An 18,300-nucleotide genomic window follows, 5' to 3' on the forward strand; every position below is an offset into this window, starting at 1 on the left:
CCTTAGTTAAGTGAGTTTGAGAGGGATCGGACGAACATGTGGGGATAACATTAAACGAACTCCGCACATGTACTCCACCTGCCACTGATCACGTCAATATCGCGTGATGTGACGATGCGGACAACTTCTCTTCAATGCTGGAGATCTCCATCGAGACTCAGCACAAACTTTGTCGTCGGTCCCATGTAATCACCATCATGTGAACGAGCAAAGAACCGACCTAGTTTGGTGGTTTTCTTAATACTTTGCCTACCACATTGACATCCCGTTCCTATACTTTCTGCTCGCCAAGACAATCACCTTCTGCCCTAAATCGTAGACTGCCTCTATCTCAGTCATTTCCTATATCAATTTCCCAGACTGACGCATCGTCTGCTCTAGCAGGCTTGTCAATTCTACTACCAACAACTCCCTCAATCATCCTCGTCTTTTCCTCGACCTTGACTCCAATCGCTTTTGGAAATGTCTGCATTGGAGCTTCGGCTTTGCTCATTGCAAGGGAATAGTTCTCACTACCTGCCATTATGACGAATGACGTTTCCTCGGCCAGGTCTTGGCTATTCCCATCACTGTATCGGTCAATCCCGCGCCGAGCTACTTTTCCAGCACAATTGCACGCCCTGTAATTTTCCCCTTCTCAACTGCAAAATCACTCCCAATGCTCGCCTACAATTTTTTACAACCACCTTTGTCCTACGATCCAAGACATCCTATCAGTTCTATCGTTACTTCCGATAAATGCAATCACAACACGATTATCCATCTTTCAATGCGAATTAATTTCCTACATCCAGTCCACGGGATCTCAGCCTCAAAGAAAATTCGCCTGTCTTCAACCGAAAACAAAATCCTGCCAGCGACACCATGACTTTCATCATTGGTGCCAGCGACACCATGACACAACTACCACAATGGCTGTGTCGCTCATAATCAGCACACTAAACCGTCTGCCATACTTCCCCTGTTCAGAAAGGTTCAACACGGCGTACTGTAGTGGAGTTTACACAATTCGGCCGTTATTAAGTCAATCTTTTTTTTTTCTCAGGTAGAATACTTCCTCCCACAGAATTCAAAAACAACGGGATCAACATACCTGAGGAACGCCGCGCGATTAAAGCGCATCACGAAGGCCTAGAACGCGGATATGATGCGAGTGAGCACTAATTGTGTTCAGGGGAATCGAGGAGAGACCACAGATTCAAACCAGCTGCGAACACCTCCTCAAATTAATCAGTTCTGAAAACATCATGTGCACCATTTCATAGCTGCACCGTTTTGAACAAATCCTGAGCCACCTGAACGTTTCAAATTTATGGAAACAGGCGGGAATAGATTTGAATGCTGAGGTTCTAGGCGCTTCCATAGCTTCCCATGTGAGGGACATTCGACTCTAACGGATTTGTTAGAGTTATTTATTTATTTATTGACACAAACTGAGTAAATCTGATGCTTACATTATGTACAAAAATATGTACCTTAATATCTTATTACAATGTAGATGTAAGGTCAAACTTGTTGAAAATCTAAATTACACTATTCTTTTATAATATCATGGCACTTTCATGCATTCATCTTAAACTTTTGCTTTGATTGTCAAATTAGATCTTACTTCAATTATATTTTTTTGCCATTAATGTTTTGTCCCACTTGTTGAGGAAGTGAAATAGGACCAGACTATCTCAAAAATCCAAGATCCTTCTAATCCATAGCAACACAAAGCTTCATCACAAAATAAGACAAATTAGACCAGAACAAAACTAAATGGAACTAAAAAAATAGGACATGAAAAACAAAAGTGAGCAAATGGAAATAGAATAGAACAAAACTGAATAGAAAGATGCAAAACCAAATTTTACTAAGAGAAAAGGTCCAAAAGCCATACTTAATCAAATGCCCCAAAAGGCCTTAGCTAATCCTATTTATACCTTGTCCTATCACCTTAGACTTTTTAAAATATTCCTAAGTGGTAGGCTCTACCTAGATAATCACCTTACACTCCTTTTCTAGAAGGTTTTATAATGCCTCCTATCTAAATAACCATCCTAAATTATTTCTAGAATGTTCCATAGTGGATCATACCTGGTTCACTAACCTAATCTCAATTCTAAAAAGTTCTATGGTTCTAACTATCTATATAATTATCTTATCTATACCGTGTTACAGTTAATTCTTCTCTACTAATGCAGAATGTCCTTGTTTTGCTTTCAATGGTATCTCCAAATTGTCTCTTGGCAATAGGTGAGGTTTTGTGCAAGTTTCCACATTGTATTGTGAATGAAATAACCTTTCCAAAGAACTTTGTACTGAAGTTGTCAATGTCCATTTCCACAACAAAGGTAGCGATGCTCCAAAATGTTGTCCACTTCATATTCTTATTGGTCATCAACTACAACTGGTAGTGGTGGTGGTTGGTGTCAATCCGGAAAGCACTTTGGCTCGTTATAAAATTCCTTCAATAGTGAAACACAAAAGACTAGATGGACCCAAATATGTGGTGGAAGTTTGAGGCGGTATGTGACATCAGAAATTATTGTAGAAATGCAGAAAGGTCCAAGCCATTGAGGTATTAGTTTATGGATTTAGGTTGTTGTAGCAAGTAGTAAGTTGGTGTTGGAAAGTAACACTTGATCACCTTCCTAGAAGGTCTTGTATTGCTGATGGTTATTCTCATATTGCTTCTATTGATTTTGTGCAATAAAGAGGCGGTGCCATGCTTTTTATAAGGCAGTTGTAAGCCGTTGTATAAATTCCTCCATTGTCGGGTTGTTGGTGTCAATGGAATGATAGAGAGTTACTGGTGTAATTGGATGCTAACTTGTATTAAAAAAAATAGTGAATGACTAGCACTTACTTAAATATTATCATTATAAGTAAATTCTAAAGGTGTCAAGTATTCATCCTAATCATTATGATGAACCACCACAAATGCCCACGGCATATCCTCCAAGGTTTGATTTGTATGCTCTGTTTATCCATTTGTTTGGAAATAGAAGGTTGTAGATATAATAAGTTGTGTACCTAGTAGCTTAAATAAGGCTTGCCAAAAACTTCTCGTGAAGAATGGATCCCGATTTGAAATGATAATACAAGGTAATCTATGATAACAAAAGATGGTATCAAAGAAGACTTGTGTAAGCATTGGGACATCAATATCTGAGCGTACTATGATCAAGTAAAGCTACTTCGAGAGTTGATTCACAAAGATGACAACCACAGTATGATTATGAGGCATTTGTGGCAAACATATAATAAAATCCATAATCACTTGCTTCCAATATGTCGTTGATAGCAAAATTGGCTCCAATAGTTTAAGAAACACTGCATTATATATTTTATTATGATGACATGACTTGTAAGAATGTATAAAGGTTCAAACATCACAATCTAAACTTACCCAAAACCATGTCCTTGAGATTCATTCTAGAGTCTTTTTTCATCTCAGATGTTCAGATATTAGAATGTCATGTCCTTCCTAAATTATGCGTGTCTGGAGTTTAGCATTGTCAGATACATAAGTTTGCTTCGTAGAATAGAGCAAGATATCACTAAGAGTGTAATCTTGATATTATATATCACCTACCTTTAGCCAATTGCTAATCATCTTGAAATAAGCATCTCGATGCGTAGCTTCTTCATATTCTGCCTCTTTGGTTAGATCTAAAATGATACTATTAATGGTAGCAACTTCTACCTTATCTCTTATTTTGTCCTTCAAGTTTGGTCTCTATGATAAGTTGTCTGGTACAATATGTTATCACCCTTGCTTATATTCAAGCTAAATATAAAAAAACTGCAAGTATTCTTCTCAATGATGATGCCATGATTTCATATTTTCTAGATACAAACTATGTAACAAAGGTTGATGGTCAATCCAAACAACCGATGGCTTCCCCAACAGATAGTGTCACCACATCTTTGTGGCATGTACAATCGCTAATTGCTCTCAATCACGTGTAGAGTAATTGCGCTCTACCCTTCTGAGCTTGCGTGATTCATAAGCTATAGATTGAAGACTCCTACCAAAGTCTTGTTTAAGGACTACTCTAATAGCAAAGTTGGAAGCATCAATGTCAAATATATAAGGAAGATTAGGATTTATGATTGCAATATTAGAGCAATAATGATTACTTCCTTCAACTTATCAAAGGCATTTTGCTGCTCTAATTTCCATTCAAATAAAGCACCTTTCTCCAATAGGTTTATTAATGAGGCAACAATGTGAGCAAATTACCAAAAAAAATGACGATAGTATCTAGTAAGGTTTAAAAATGAGCAAACTTCAGTAGCATCATTGGGGGTTGGTCAATCCTCTACTGCTTTCATATTATCTCGCTCTCTATGCATGCCTTTGGAAGATACCACATGTCCCAAAAAAGTGACTTTCGACTTCCAAAATTCACATTTTGATTACTTGTAATAGAAGTGATTATATTACAGCCAACGTAATACTTCTCATAGGTGTTGTTCATGCTCTTCAAATATTTTACTATATGCAAGGTTATTATCAATGAAGATAACTACATACTTATCCAAAAGGTCTTGAAATAATCTGTTCATGTGATCCATAAAAGAAGTTGGAGCATTGGTGAGGCCAAAGGATAAAACCAACCATTTGAAATGTCTATAGTGCATACAAAATATTGTCTTTTTCACATCCTTTCATGCAATAGGTGTTTGCCAATAGCCGCTCTAAAGATCCATTTTACTAAAGATGGTCGCACCTCAAAGTTGATCAAGAAGATTATCCACACGTAGAAGTGGATATGCATTTTTAACAATTTTTTTATTGAAGCTTCAATAGTTGATGCAAAGACAAAGTCCACCATCTTTCTTGGATGCAAAGAATACAAGTCCTCCTTATAGTAATTTACTTTCTCAAATGAAGCCTTTCTCTAAGAGTTTGTCTAGTGTCTCTCGTAGCTATTTAAGTTTTTTTAGTACTAAATGATAAATTAGTTGATTTGCTGATTTGGCTCCAAGCAATAGTTCTATTTGAAAGAAGGCACCTCAATCAAGAAGTATGCTATTAGATAGATTGGTTGAAAAGACATTGTGATATTCTCATACAAGTTGCTTCGTTTATTTTACTTCTTTGATTGTCTTTCCTACCATTGATGCAAGATTTGAAACCACCATATATATCAAATGCTCATGCTATATTTGCTTCTTCATAAAGGTCGTCCATATGAGTAAGTCTTTGGTTGCAGATTGTCTTTCTTCTTCATTCAATGCAAAGATGCAAAAAATCATCTTACGTCCTTTATCTTTAAAAGAAATTATCCTTGCTATCTAATCAACTTACTTATTTTCTATTTTTAGTAACAATATACTAAGAATAATATTATATCTTAGCTTTGTCACCTTGAATCTCTTTCTTAAGATATAAGCATCTATCAATCTTAAGGTTTTTTCTTCACACATTTCACTCAATACGTTCTTTTAATTATCTGCAAGATATATACTTCTTCCCTTCATTGCTTTAGTTTTAATTCAAAGCTGGTCGGCAATTTTAATTGAGATGTAATTTTTTGTAGAGCTACAATCTACAAACACTTGACATGATTGTGTTCTTAGTAGGTCCATTAAATGTACTAGTCGACTCTTTTTATAGTTGTTTGAGGCTATGCTATTTGTCTTTGAGAGACAATAGCTATCTCTAGTATTAGCTTTTAATGTCTTTATTGGAGAGCCCTATTTTCTTGCTGTGATTCATTATTGACTTAGTGAGTTTCTAGACTATGAACTCGCCTTATCTTGCTCATACTTGAATTTTGATGTTTTGGACAACCTCCAATCTCATGGCTTGGCTCTCTATAATAGAAACACAATCTCTTTTGTACCAATATTTATCGTGATTGTAATATTAATGATCCTTGTAAGGCATCAATCTCCATTGGCGTTGGTTGTTGTGTCATAGTATTAGACAATAGCATAGGACTTTGTACTATAAGTTGTCCTCCACAATTTTTGAAATTTATAACATCGACCTTCTTTATAATCTGAATTGCCTCTTCAAATGTTTGTGGATTCTTTAGTTCCACTTCTCCCTAATCCTAAGTTTCAAATCTCATAAGAACCAATCCATCATCTCTGCCTCTAAAACATTCTCAATTTAGAGACATAGAAATTTGAATCAAGAGACATAATCTTGCACTGACCTAGCTTGTGTAAGATTTGCCAACTGATCGCATGATATCTTTTCCCCATTGATGTACCAAAATTGATTCCTAAACTCAGTCTCAAACTCCTCCCAGTCACAAAATCCACCTTGAGCTTGATAACTTTGAACTCGATGTTGCCACCAAATGGTTGCCGCATCTCTTAAATAGCTGGCTGCATATATAATTTTTTTAGTGGTATTTGCTCCAAATAATTGAAAGTATTGTTGCATATTGAAGAGCCATTAACATACATCTTCTTGTCTTGAAGTTTTAGAATATGTACTAGGCTTACTCAATTTCAACTTAGTAGATGTCGACTTCCTTGTCCTCGAGGCTTCTATTTGCTCTTGCAAAGTAGCTATCTCGCCTAAGAAGTGTTGTCTTTGTACCTCCATCTGGGTTTGCTTTGCCATATCTCACATATTATAATTTCTCTGTTTGACTCTACTATTGTAATATCTTTTCACCTTCCAATTGACTTTTTAAGAGTAGCTCGCAGTGGCATCAACACAATACCTAGTGTATCCACAACAACTGACCTTTGACTAAATTGATGACTATTGACATACTACTAAAAGTAAACAGTCTAACACTCGCTTTGATATCAATGATACAAGTCCAGACTATCTCAAAAATCCAAGATCCTTCTAATCTACAGCAACATTAAGCCTCATCACAAAATAGGACTGAACAAATCAGAAAAAAATTAAACAAAATAGGACATGAAAGACAAAACTGAGCAAACAAAAATAAAATAAAATAAAATTGAATAGAAACATGCAAAACCAAATTTTACTAAGAAAAAAGATCCAAAGCTATACTTGATCAAATGCTCCAAAAGGCCTTGGCGAGTCCTATTTATACCTTGTCCTATTACCTTGAGCTTTTTAGAATGTTTCTAGATAAAAGATCCTACCTATATAAATGCCCTAAGCCTTTTTTAGAAGGTTCTATGGTAGGCTCCACCTAAATAACTGCCCTAAATTCTTTTTAGAATATTCCACGACGGGTCTTATCTAGTCCACTAACCTAACTTCAATTCTAGAAACTTCTATGGTTCTAACTATGTATACAATTATCTTATCTATACCATGTTATAAGAAGATTACCTTCTATCACTTTATTGATTTATTTATATATTTATTTTTTATCATCTAAAATATTATCTTGTTGTTTGTACTTTTTTTTATAAGATTTGGCCATATTTCATTAATTTTAAGCATATTATATTTCTACTATGGAAGTCATTTTATACTTCAAATTTAAATAAAATTTTATATTATTAGATCTATATTATTTACATGGACAAATTTTGTATCAAAAATCACATGAAGAAAATAATAATCAAAACTAAAATGATTGTTATCCACTCAAGAAGTCTATACCTACTTGTTGTCACAAACATACACATGTAAAATAATAACTACCTATATGGTTAAATAAATATAAGTAAAAGTAGATCAATTCTATAATATCTTCTATAGAAGCTTCCTAGAATCTTCATAGATGCTACTCTAACTTTATAGGTATCTATAATTGACTTTTTAGATTAGAAACGTGGTCACCAAGTTGGCCATGTGCCACATATATTGATAGCTTGAGGAACAAGCTAACTATATGGCCCACACATAGAAAACTTGCTTTGTAAGCTAAGGCATGTATTTTGCAAAGTCAACACATATTAGAGATTTTATAGGACATTGCCACACAACTCTTAGTTAGATAGTATATATAGAGGTAAGAATGAAGCCCTCTTTACTCTTGTCAATTTCTTTCTTGCTTCTAGTGTAGATTTAAGAGTCTCTAGTTTCCTTGTCTTTTGGTAATAGCCATTCTACTTTCTTTTTAATATACATACTACTTTATTGTTATTTTTTCACTTTTCTTTTGATACAGATTTTTTTGGTTTATGCATCTTCTTCTAGTTCATATCTTTGATACTTGTGGATGATATCTAGTAAAATAATCCAATGGCATAGCATTAGTGGATCAATAAACAACGAGATAATGAATTACAACAATGTTGTTAGATTTAATGAGAACACATCAAGATAGAAGAATATTTAAGGATTGAGAGAAACATAATAAAATAGTCAAGAATTAACATAATGCTTAGTTAGTTCCAAGCAGTAGCATCACAAGGTAAAATAGTGTTGAGCCAAAGTCATGTGATTTGAACTAAATTAATAAACAAAGATTTAATTTTTTAATCATTATATATATTATATCTAATTTTATAGAATATTCTCTCATGCTTGCTTGTAATTCCAAAAGCCCAAATAACAATGATAAAACTTATACAAAGATAATTTGTTTCTAAGAAAAAGCCTCTTACATCTATTATTTTTGGAACTAGACATTAATTTATATACAAAAGAGGTGGTGTAATTCTAGATCTAATTGACTTATGTCCTTTTACAATATATATATATATATATATATATATATATATATATATATATATATTAATATGGATAAGAAATAAAAAAAAATCAATATTTGAGCTAATGTACTCCTTTTATATGTTTATAATCACTCTACTAAATGCTTTGAATCCAAACCATATATCTTACTAATTAAATAAAAATTATGGTTCCATAATTGTATTTTTTATAATAGTTAGATTTAGCTTTAATTAATTCTTATTAATTATTAATTATCAATTTTAATTATATAGATTATTAGTTTTGTACTTGTAGACCAATAATTCAAATTAAGTTCAAATGTTGGTTCATTAATAAGACTAAAGAATAATTTTATATTTCTTTTGCCTAATCTTTTGGATTTTAATTTTAGAACATATTGAATAATTTTTTTAAATCTTCCATTTAGTTGGTTTAAATCTTGTCATTTGATTGTTTAGATGATTTTTTTGAATTAATTAAAAGATTTTTGTCAAAATATAATATTTTTAATTAAGTAACAATCTAATACAATTTAATCTTAGTAGATCTAGACAATATAAATCAAAGATCTTCTACATTTAATATGTTAAGAAAAAAATTGAAGAAAAAATATAATAATATTTTTAATTTTTTAATTTTTTAGAGTCTAATCCAATTATATATTTTAGAAGGTGTGATTTATTTTGATCATGTTGTACTAAAATCTAATAAGAAATTAAATGATAACTTTGTACAAGTATGCATCTTAAATAGATATTCTATAAGATTACCTAAAATTATATTAAAATTCTAAATAATTCAAATTATTGAAAAAATATTTAATTTTTTCAAGTCTTTTAAAAATGTAGCAAAGTTGCTTTAATAGAATTAATAAGAGTGTTCATAAAAAGAAAAACTGGATCTCTCCAAAAAAATCTATTCTAAACTTCATAAGCATTTATTGCATCTTTAATGTCAATAAGTCATAAGACTTATTTTTACTTAGATTTTTAATATGTATACTAAATAACTTTGGAATGGATCAAAAATAATATATTATCTTCAAAATGATTTATTTTTTGTAGCTTTGATTTTATAAATTACCTTCAAGGAGCTAGTCTAAATAACAAGAAAGAAATCTATAGAAAAAAAAAGAATATGATATTTTTTTATAATTGAAATTCTAATTATATTAAAAATTTTGAAATAATAAAAGTGTAATTTTATTTTAATTTAATTAATTAAAAATCAATAAATATCTGGAGTTTGTAGAGATAATCAAAAGAAGTACCTAAAAGTTTGTTTAAGTTATTAGAAGAAGCTCAAGTCTATCCATATATATATTAAATTAGATTATTAGATCATATTATTTAAAAAAAGTACATTGATTTTTCTTCTTTAATTATAAAGGAAGAATCATTGTCAGATCAATATATAATTTATTGATCTAAACTTCAAGAAATATCATTATCTTGTAGTTTTACTATCTTAGAAATTTTCTTAAAATATCCTTGTTGAATTCTTTTTATAATAATAAATAAAGAAGATATAAGATGACAACCTTCTTGCTTATTACTTTCAATTAGAGAATTACTAGGTAAAGGTTATTTTTAACCTTATATCACGATTTATTCCTAATTTTTTTTAAAATATATAAAAGATCATTGAATATTTATTTTTTTATAAATTTAAAGATAATTCTTTATAATAATATTCTATAGGCTTTTTAAAAAATATATTTTGAAGAAAAGTAAGGATTATTTAGAGGACTTGGCCAAATCAATAATAGCTTAAATAATCAACCTGTTATTAAGAATAAAACACAAAAATAGAAATAAATTTTGATTTCAATGGATTATATTAATAAGTACTCATTATATCATTTTATGCCATATTATTTATAAAATTTATATGAAATATCAAATAAATTAATTAAATATCAATAATTAACTTTATATAGCTATAAAAAAATTTACTTAGCAAAGAATAATAAGACATATCTTTTAATCATACATAATTAACTTGACATAGCTACTATAATTTTTTCTATTAGTAAAAAGTTTTATATATAATTTTACAAAATATTAAAAATTTATATATTATGGATTTTATCTTATGCCTTTATAGCTAATAAAATAATATTAATCAAAATATTTATATTTAAATTTATATTTTATATTAAAAATTCTTTTATAACCTTAATAGGATCACAAATAGATAAAGATGAGTTAAGATAGGTAAATAACATTATGGTCACATTTGAAGAAAAATTTAGAATAGATTTTTTCTACAAAATAATAAGATTTAATATACAAAGCACAAAAACAAGATCTTATGGCAAATGAAGGTTCTTCTTGAAGATTAAAAGGTGTGATATAAGAACTGCCTTTAAGACAATTTCAGTAATATAAATCTTTTAACAACTATAATCTAAACAAGACCTATTAAAAAGAATCAAAGTCAAGATTTTTTGGACAACAATAATTTTAGGATAACAAAGATAATACTTAGTTTGGATTCATATCTAGTATTTAACATTTTATTTATAATCATTTTTTGGTTGTTATATAGATATACAACACTACTTTTTACTGATTAAGTTTTATATTACTTTAATAGTAAAATTAAAATATAAAAAATTATATACTTATGGAGGTATTAAAAGTTGGAAAATTTAGATTAGTTTGAATTTCTTAAATATCTAAAGATTCAAAAGTTGGATCAAATTAAAATACAATACTTCAATAGAAGATGTTAACATTAATTTTTATACTGATTTTGAGCAAAATTTAACAATTGAATTAGAAGATTTAGTTCCTTCATCAAAATTAGAGAAGGCAAAACAACAATACTATAGGTTATATTAGAAGATCCATCAGTTTTTAAATTTAATATGTTTAAAGTTTTACAAATACTTAAATCACTATAAAAGATAAAATATGAAAATTTCAAAACTAATCTAACTATTTCTTTAATAGATATGTCTTATTATTCTTTACTAGGTATAATTTAGAATATTTTAGAGTTTTTTAAGATTTAGGAAATTTTAGAACATAATATTTTTTGGAGGATTAAGTTGTAAAGAAGAGAGTTTTTAGTACTTTATTTTTGGTACTAAAAAATAATTGTGAGACATATAATTGGTATATTTTAAAATAAGACTACTTAATTTAAAAATTTCTTTGCTTATTTTAAAATATTTTTTAAAAATGTTAAAACTTCATTTTTATATTTTTTATTTGCTTGAATCTTTATATTCTCTATTCTATGTCATTTTTATTTCTTATTGAAGAATTTGAAAACGAAAATTAATAATCATTTATTTATTTATTATGAATTTTCAATCTATCTATGTTACAAATTATATTTACAGTTTGTAAACATGTAACCAAAACAATATTTACCAAATAAGAATATGATTATTATCTATTAAGATTAGTTTATGCTTTTTCTTATTGATAGAATTATCACCAATAATTTCTTCAATTTAAAAAGCTAAATACTATGCAACAATGTTAAACTCGTTTAGAATATTTCTTTATATGATTCATGTTGATATTTTAAGAACCTCCATTTTCAAAGATTTTGTTTATACTCAAAATTGTTTTAGAATCAAACAATGGATTCTATGATTGAATAACATATCTATTCCTAGTAATCTTGTATGCTAATAGTATTTAAATCTTTAAAACAATTTCATTAATGGAGGATTTCAGAAAAATATCTTCTCTTAATTTGTTTGCTCACCAACAAGGACTCTTTAACTGTTATTTCTAATTCACTACGCCAAAAACTGAATTTTTTTAGAAGAAACTTCTTTCCAATAAAATAACAAGAATATATATATATATATATATATATATATATATATATATATATTGTAGAAACAATATCAACCACAGTTTTGGTTTAATTATTTACTACTTGTTATTATTTTTTTAATTAATTAAAATATTTTTAATTTATATCTTGATTATTGTAATTTAAAACTTGAAATAACATCTTTATATTATTATCTAGCTCAATTAAATTGATTATACTTCAAAGTAGAATATAACCATGCATACATATTCTTAAATTTCAAATCTAATTTATGAATTTTTAAAAATTATACTTTTATATCTATTTCTTTATTTGATTTTTGATAATTTATTTTTAAAAACTTAAAATCTCTAAGTATAAATATAATATAGATATATATAAAAAACTAAGTAATTTTATGATTTTTACATAATGCACATAAAGATTTAGTTTAAAGCTAAAGGAAATAATTTTAATTTCTATAAAAATTAATGATTTGGTATTCTTATTTATATTATAAAAAAATTATATTATTTATTAGGAATAATATATACGAAACAAACAATGATTTTACATAGACTTGTCCTAAAAAATTCCAAAAATTCAATTCTATGATATTTGAAGTATTTATTTGTCACTTTAATCATTTTATATGTCAAAAAATATGAATTTTTAAAAATATCATAAAAAATTTAAAATATTTTATTTTTAATGTAAAAAGTTAATAAATAAAAATCAATTCTTAAATAATAGATGGTTATTTTTTACTATCTATGAATTTATTTCAGTTTTTGAATTTTTTCATTAATATATTTGAGTTTTTTGAAGAATATACAATTCACAACTTCAACAATTTTCTTTTGATGGGTAATATGACTTAGGTTGAGTTGATACATTATAAAACTCCAGCTTTCATTCATATTATATTTAAGTTATAAAGAATAGAAGAATAATAAAATAAAATTTTAGTTTCAAATAATGATTATAAAAATTACATTGAAATGAAATCTATGGAAAAATATTATGTTTATAACTTAATTTTATTTATAATTTTTGTTAATTAATAATACTTTGTGAAACTCCAAATTATGATTTTAAAAATATTAAAATAATTAGATTACTAATGTGTGGAGATATATTTTTTATAATAACTTTTACTTTGTTATTCGATTTGTTTTTTTAATACGAATTTGAGAAGAATATTTCTTCGAAGTATTTTCAAAATTTATTTGTTTATAATATAATTTATTATATTTTTATAATAACTTATTTAAATTATTCTTAATTTTTTAAAAATTGCATCATATATATTCATATAAAAATTTATCATCAGATTTGTTGATTGAAATATATTGTAATCATATTTTTATTTTTACAAAAATAATATTTTAAGTAAATTAAAAAAAAATAAGTCTAAAGAATTATTTATATATGAATATTATAAAAAATAAACTAGTAATAAAAAAAACATCAATAATAGTTCTTTGAATAATTACAATTACCAAATATTCTTGAATAATCAAAAATATAAAAGTAAAATTATAAAATGTTGTTGTATTTTAATACAACTATTGGTTAAGGAGAATACTTTATATAGGTTATTTAAGCATCAATTTGATTAATTTGTAAAGATATTAACTTTGTGAAAGCTTTGCAAAGTTAGGGATTTTTTTAGGTGATTTGAGATTTTGTGAAATAAAAAAAGATTTCTATTTTGTAGATTTTTGTAAGTCTTGAAGCATTTCGATAAGTAAAAATTTGTGGAGTTGTGAATATACTTGTTTTTAATGTGTTTTATGAATTTGAGATTAATTGGAAAGTTAGATCAAAGGTTATTGAAATTCAATTGGATTAGGATCGTGGAAATTGGACTTTAAGGATCAATGAGAGTTTCTACAATCTTGAGAAATTTGCTAGTTAGATTAAAATGATTTTTTGTGAGCTTAAAATGAACTTAGTTTTCAATATTTTTGCAAATTTTGAAGACAAGTGAATAATGCAATAAAGAGCTATTGTTGATAGTATATTAAAATCAAAGTTAAATAGAAGACAACCAACACTTGAGTTTAATAGGAGTGTTTTATTCCAATTTTTAATTATAATTCTTTTAAAATTTTGTGTACATTTTACTAATTAGTAGATCAAAATGTGTGTAACTTTTGAAGGAAGATAAAAAATTTAATTAATAATTATTGAGGTTTTAAAATTTCTATAAGATTTGGTTATGATTCGTTAGAATTTGATTAGGGTATCTTTAGGTTTTAATTAGGATTTAATAAAGATTTGTTATGATTTCTTTTGAATTTCTTTATAATATTTTTATGATTATTTAAAGAGATTTTTTTAGAGTTTTTTTAAGGATTTTTATAATTTCTTTATGATTCTTTTAGAATTCCTTTAAGATTTCTTTAAAATTTCTTTAGAATTTGATTAAGATTGTTAAGGTTGAATTGGGATTTATTTTGGACTTTATTAAGGTTGTTAGGTTCTTTGTTGCAAGTTACCATCTTCTTCTTTCTTCCTTATAGGTGGGTCAAATTTGTAAAAGCTTGGGTGTATTTAACATTCCCCTAATTTAATCTTCTTTTTAAGAAATCAAGTATAGGAGACTGCCACGCTAATTCATCGGATTAGGGTTTGCATTAAACCACGCTCCTCCGCCGTCGTCGTCATGCTTTGCTAGCTTCCAAATGCAGCAGAGCATGCAGAAATCGTGTGTGCGAAGATGTTAGTGCCGCCTTGTAGTACTCATGGTACCAAGCGAATGCTGAAACCCTAACCCTGTTGCTGTTGTTGCTGTTGTTGAACAGGTTGCAACGCGGATTGTGGTACAGAAAGACAGACTGATTCAACTCCGCACCACTTGTTTTTGTCGATGTAATATTAACTGGTTTCGAAGTGCGACTTGGCTGTGTCTGACACACGCATATGGATCTGCAAGACTCGTTTCTTTTCTCAAAAGCTGTTGCAGAAATGTTGGTCATTGGAATTCGGGAAGTGGCTGAATTTGATGTTAATCCATACGGCTTCCTCGGTGTCTTTTTCTCTTTCCAAGCGCTTGACAAGGCTGCACATGGTTTGTTGTGGATTTGGATTCAGCATGGGCTGACAGTGGCCGGCAAGCCAATCATACAGATGTGGGATTGCTATTATCTCATGAGCGTTGTGTTTACGCAGGATTGGATGTGTTTTTTTAGGTTATTTGAATAATCAGCGTCCTGGACCTTCTCGACGAGTCTTTCAGATGGAGAGGTGATGTTCATGGTTTGCAACTCCATGGTTTCATTCACTAGGATTTGTTACGTTTCGATGTCTTCACCATAGTAGTTTACAAGTAGCAGGCGTTCTTTGAAGTGATCCTTGAACCCCCAGCATTCCATGTTAGAAGACCCAATCGTAAAGAAATAACGGATGGAAATTTCGTAGGACCTACTAAGCCATGGCTGCAGTTGTATCATCGACTTTTCATTTGTTCATTTCACCTTAACATGATACTTTGGGACTGATAGATTTTATTACAGGCTCTATCTATAAAAAGCTGAAACCGCAAGGTTCAGTCCTCAGTACCACTTCAATTGTGAGTAAAATGTTTGTGCTGCATTTTTTGATCCTACACTCAAGTTTTAAGAATCCAGGGTACTGATTAGAGAATTTCCGTGGCTATCGCTTATCGTTTACTGTCAAAACATTGCTCAGAAATCTAATCCTTCACTCTTTCCGCGTTATCGGTACGTACCCTGGGAATCCTCAGAAGGGTCTAATTCTACAAATGGGAAGATGACACGGGGTGCAGCACCCACATTTCAACCGAGACAAGTTAGACTGGACAAGGGAAGCCTGTGGAGGCCTAGATGTTAGAGTTGGAGAAAACTTGAAATGAAGAAAATGTAGCAGAGCCTGGACTTAACAGCCATTGAACATATAGCCGATAAGGTCGAATAAATGATGCTCTCTCCGAGACTCTTACAAAAGTGGACAGGAGTATGCGAAATTGTCCAAGCCACTGATGAAAGATAATGTTCATGTGCTGCTTTCCAGGACCTTGAACAGGACAGAGGAAGTTCTAGGTTCTGTTTTTGAGAGTAATGCAATATCGGCCAGAAATAATACATTAGACGTTCTAGGAAAACTCAGCTCCCACATCAACCCAACCGCAAATGTTTTGGACACGTACTTCTGTAATCGGGATCAAACGAGCATCTTCGAAGCTGATAGATGCGAAACAAAGAAGGAACAGATGGCATGACAACTTTGACAATTGTAGAGACAGACTCGGCTTCGAATAATTCACAGCCATTGAAAATGAGAAATGAGCTTCCACCAGCAACGACGAACGACATGTCTAAATGCAGTACTGATTCTGACCATGAAGCAGTAATAAATATCATAAGAGCTAGTGTCAGCGAAAGCGAGCCCATCTGTGAAAGCAGAGCGAGGTAGGACTTAAGCCGTCAAAAAATGATTGTATGCATTGTGTGCACAACTCCATTGTATGCACAATCTTGGTTTTATGCACAATCACGCGTTGATAATTGAGACACCCAAGGATCCAAGGAGTATGGTGGACTTCACGAGGATTGTTCCTCAGCTGTTCTCCCCAATCGCTTTGAATGGACCAGCGAGATCAACTCCTTTTTAACCATTTCTAGTCTCAGATTCTAGTTGTACAGAAGGCATTGGAATCGCTTTAAGTTAGTGCGTCCATGATCCACCCCGTTTTCAGCCTCCAACACTGTGTTTCAGTTGATTAAGGAGAAGATTAGAAACTTTTGACGGAACTGAAGTTCAACAGGTTGTTGAGGGCAGGAGGACACACAATCAGAAGGGCAGATTCGTAAGCGGTGGGCGAAGTGTTCACAATGATCAGTAAGGCGAACTAATTGGCAAATACCGTATTGCTCAAATTGTTTCTGCGTGGTGGAAATATCGGGGATGGTCTCTTGAGATTTGATATGACAGTAACCGTTGCTCGGAGAATGAGACTTGGTAAGTTTGTGGGGGATCGATGGCATACGTGATATGTTGGAATAAGATTGATCACTGTATTGGGAGAAATATTCAGTTTAGTACACTAATCTAGAGTATAGAATACTATCCATCAATTGTGACCTTACACCAAGAAATGTGACTCTTGGTGGTGTCACTCTTGTACACACAATGTACAATGTACTGTGTGAGAATTGGTCATATTAATATATAAAAAATATTTCCAACATGGTATCATAGCCATAGAAATATTTGATCTTTAGAAAGCTCTAGAGAATGCTTTACCTAGAAAAGAATTGCTAAAAATAAAAACTAGATTGTAATGACAACAATAATATAATTTATTGTAACAGGAAAGATTGATGAAGAAATCAAAGTTCTTCAAACCATGAGAAGCAATTCTAAACCTGAAAATAGCAACATGCAAATAATAAGTAAAGGTAAAATTGAATTGATCAACAATGGATTAATAAATAATTTCAATTCAACTTCAAATTAAGAGTATTGAAGATGATACAAAAAGTGGACATCAATCATGTTCCAAAATTTGATGGTTCATATTTTAATATATAAAAACATAGATTAATGTTAGTTTTCAAGACTAAAAACTTCTGGTCCATAGTAAGTGGTGAAGAATGCTTAGAAGTAGAACCAATGGTAGTTAAAATTGCTACCAAAATCCCAGCTTTACTTGCCATAGGTGCAGGAAGTATAAGCCCATGGTTAGACAAGGATACCTTATCTTTAACCATAATCAATAACTGCCTAGAAAACAACATTGTTTCACATATATAATCTTGCATATCAACAAATTTAGCATGGCAAGAACTAGTAAAAATATTTGAATCACATGATGCAGTAATTATGATGTATTTAAAAGACAAATTACATACCTTAAAAATGAGAGAAGATGATAGTGTTATTAAACACATATATACCTTCAGAGCACATTTGGAACAATTGTTGGT

The 18,300-nt window shown here is 30.0% G+C and overlaps 1 long non-coding RNA gene across 1 annotated transcript; it reads left to right on the forward strand.

Moving 5' to 3' along the window:
- The first annotated feature begins 14,885 nt into the window (after positions 1 to 14,885).
- On the forward strand, positions 14,886 to 15,921 carry LOC141045395 (uncharacterized). Its single transcript, XR_012217507.2, has 2 exons — positions 14,886 to 14,981; positions 15,157 to 15,921. It is a non-coding gene; the product is annotated as an uncharacterized LOC141045395 (long non-coding RNA).
- Positions 15,922 to 18,300: the final 2,379 nt, after the last annotated feature.

Source organism: Physcomitrium patens, chromosome 5, assembly GCF_059467195.1.
Source record: "Physcomitrium patens ecotype Gransden chromosome 5, ASM5946719v1, whole genome shotgun sequence".
Taxonomy (NCBI): Eukaryota; Viridiplantae; Streptophyta; class Bryopsida; order Funariales; family Funariaceae; genus Physcomitrium; species Physcomitrium patens.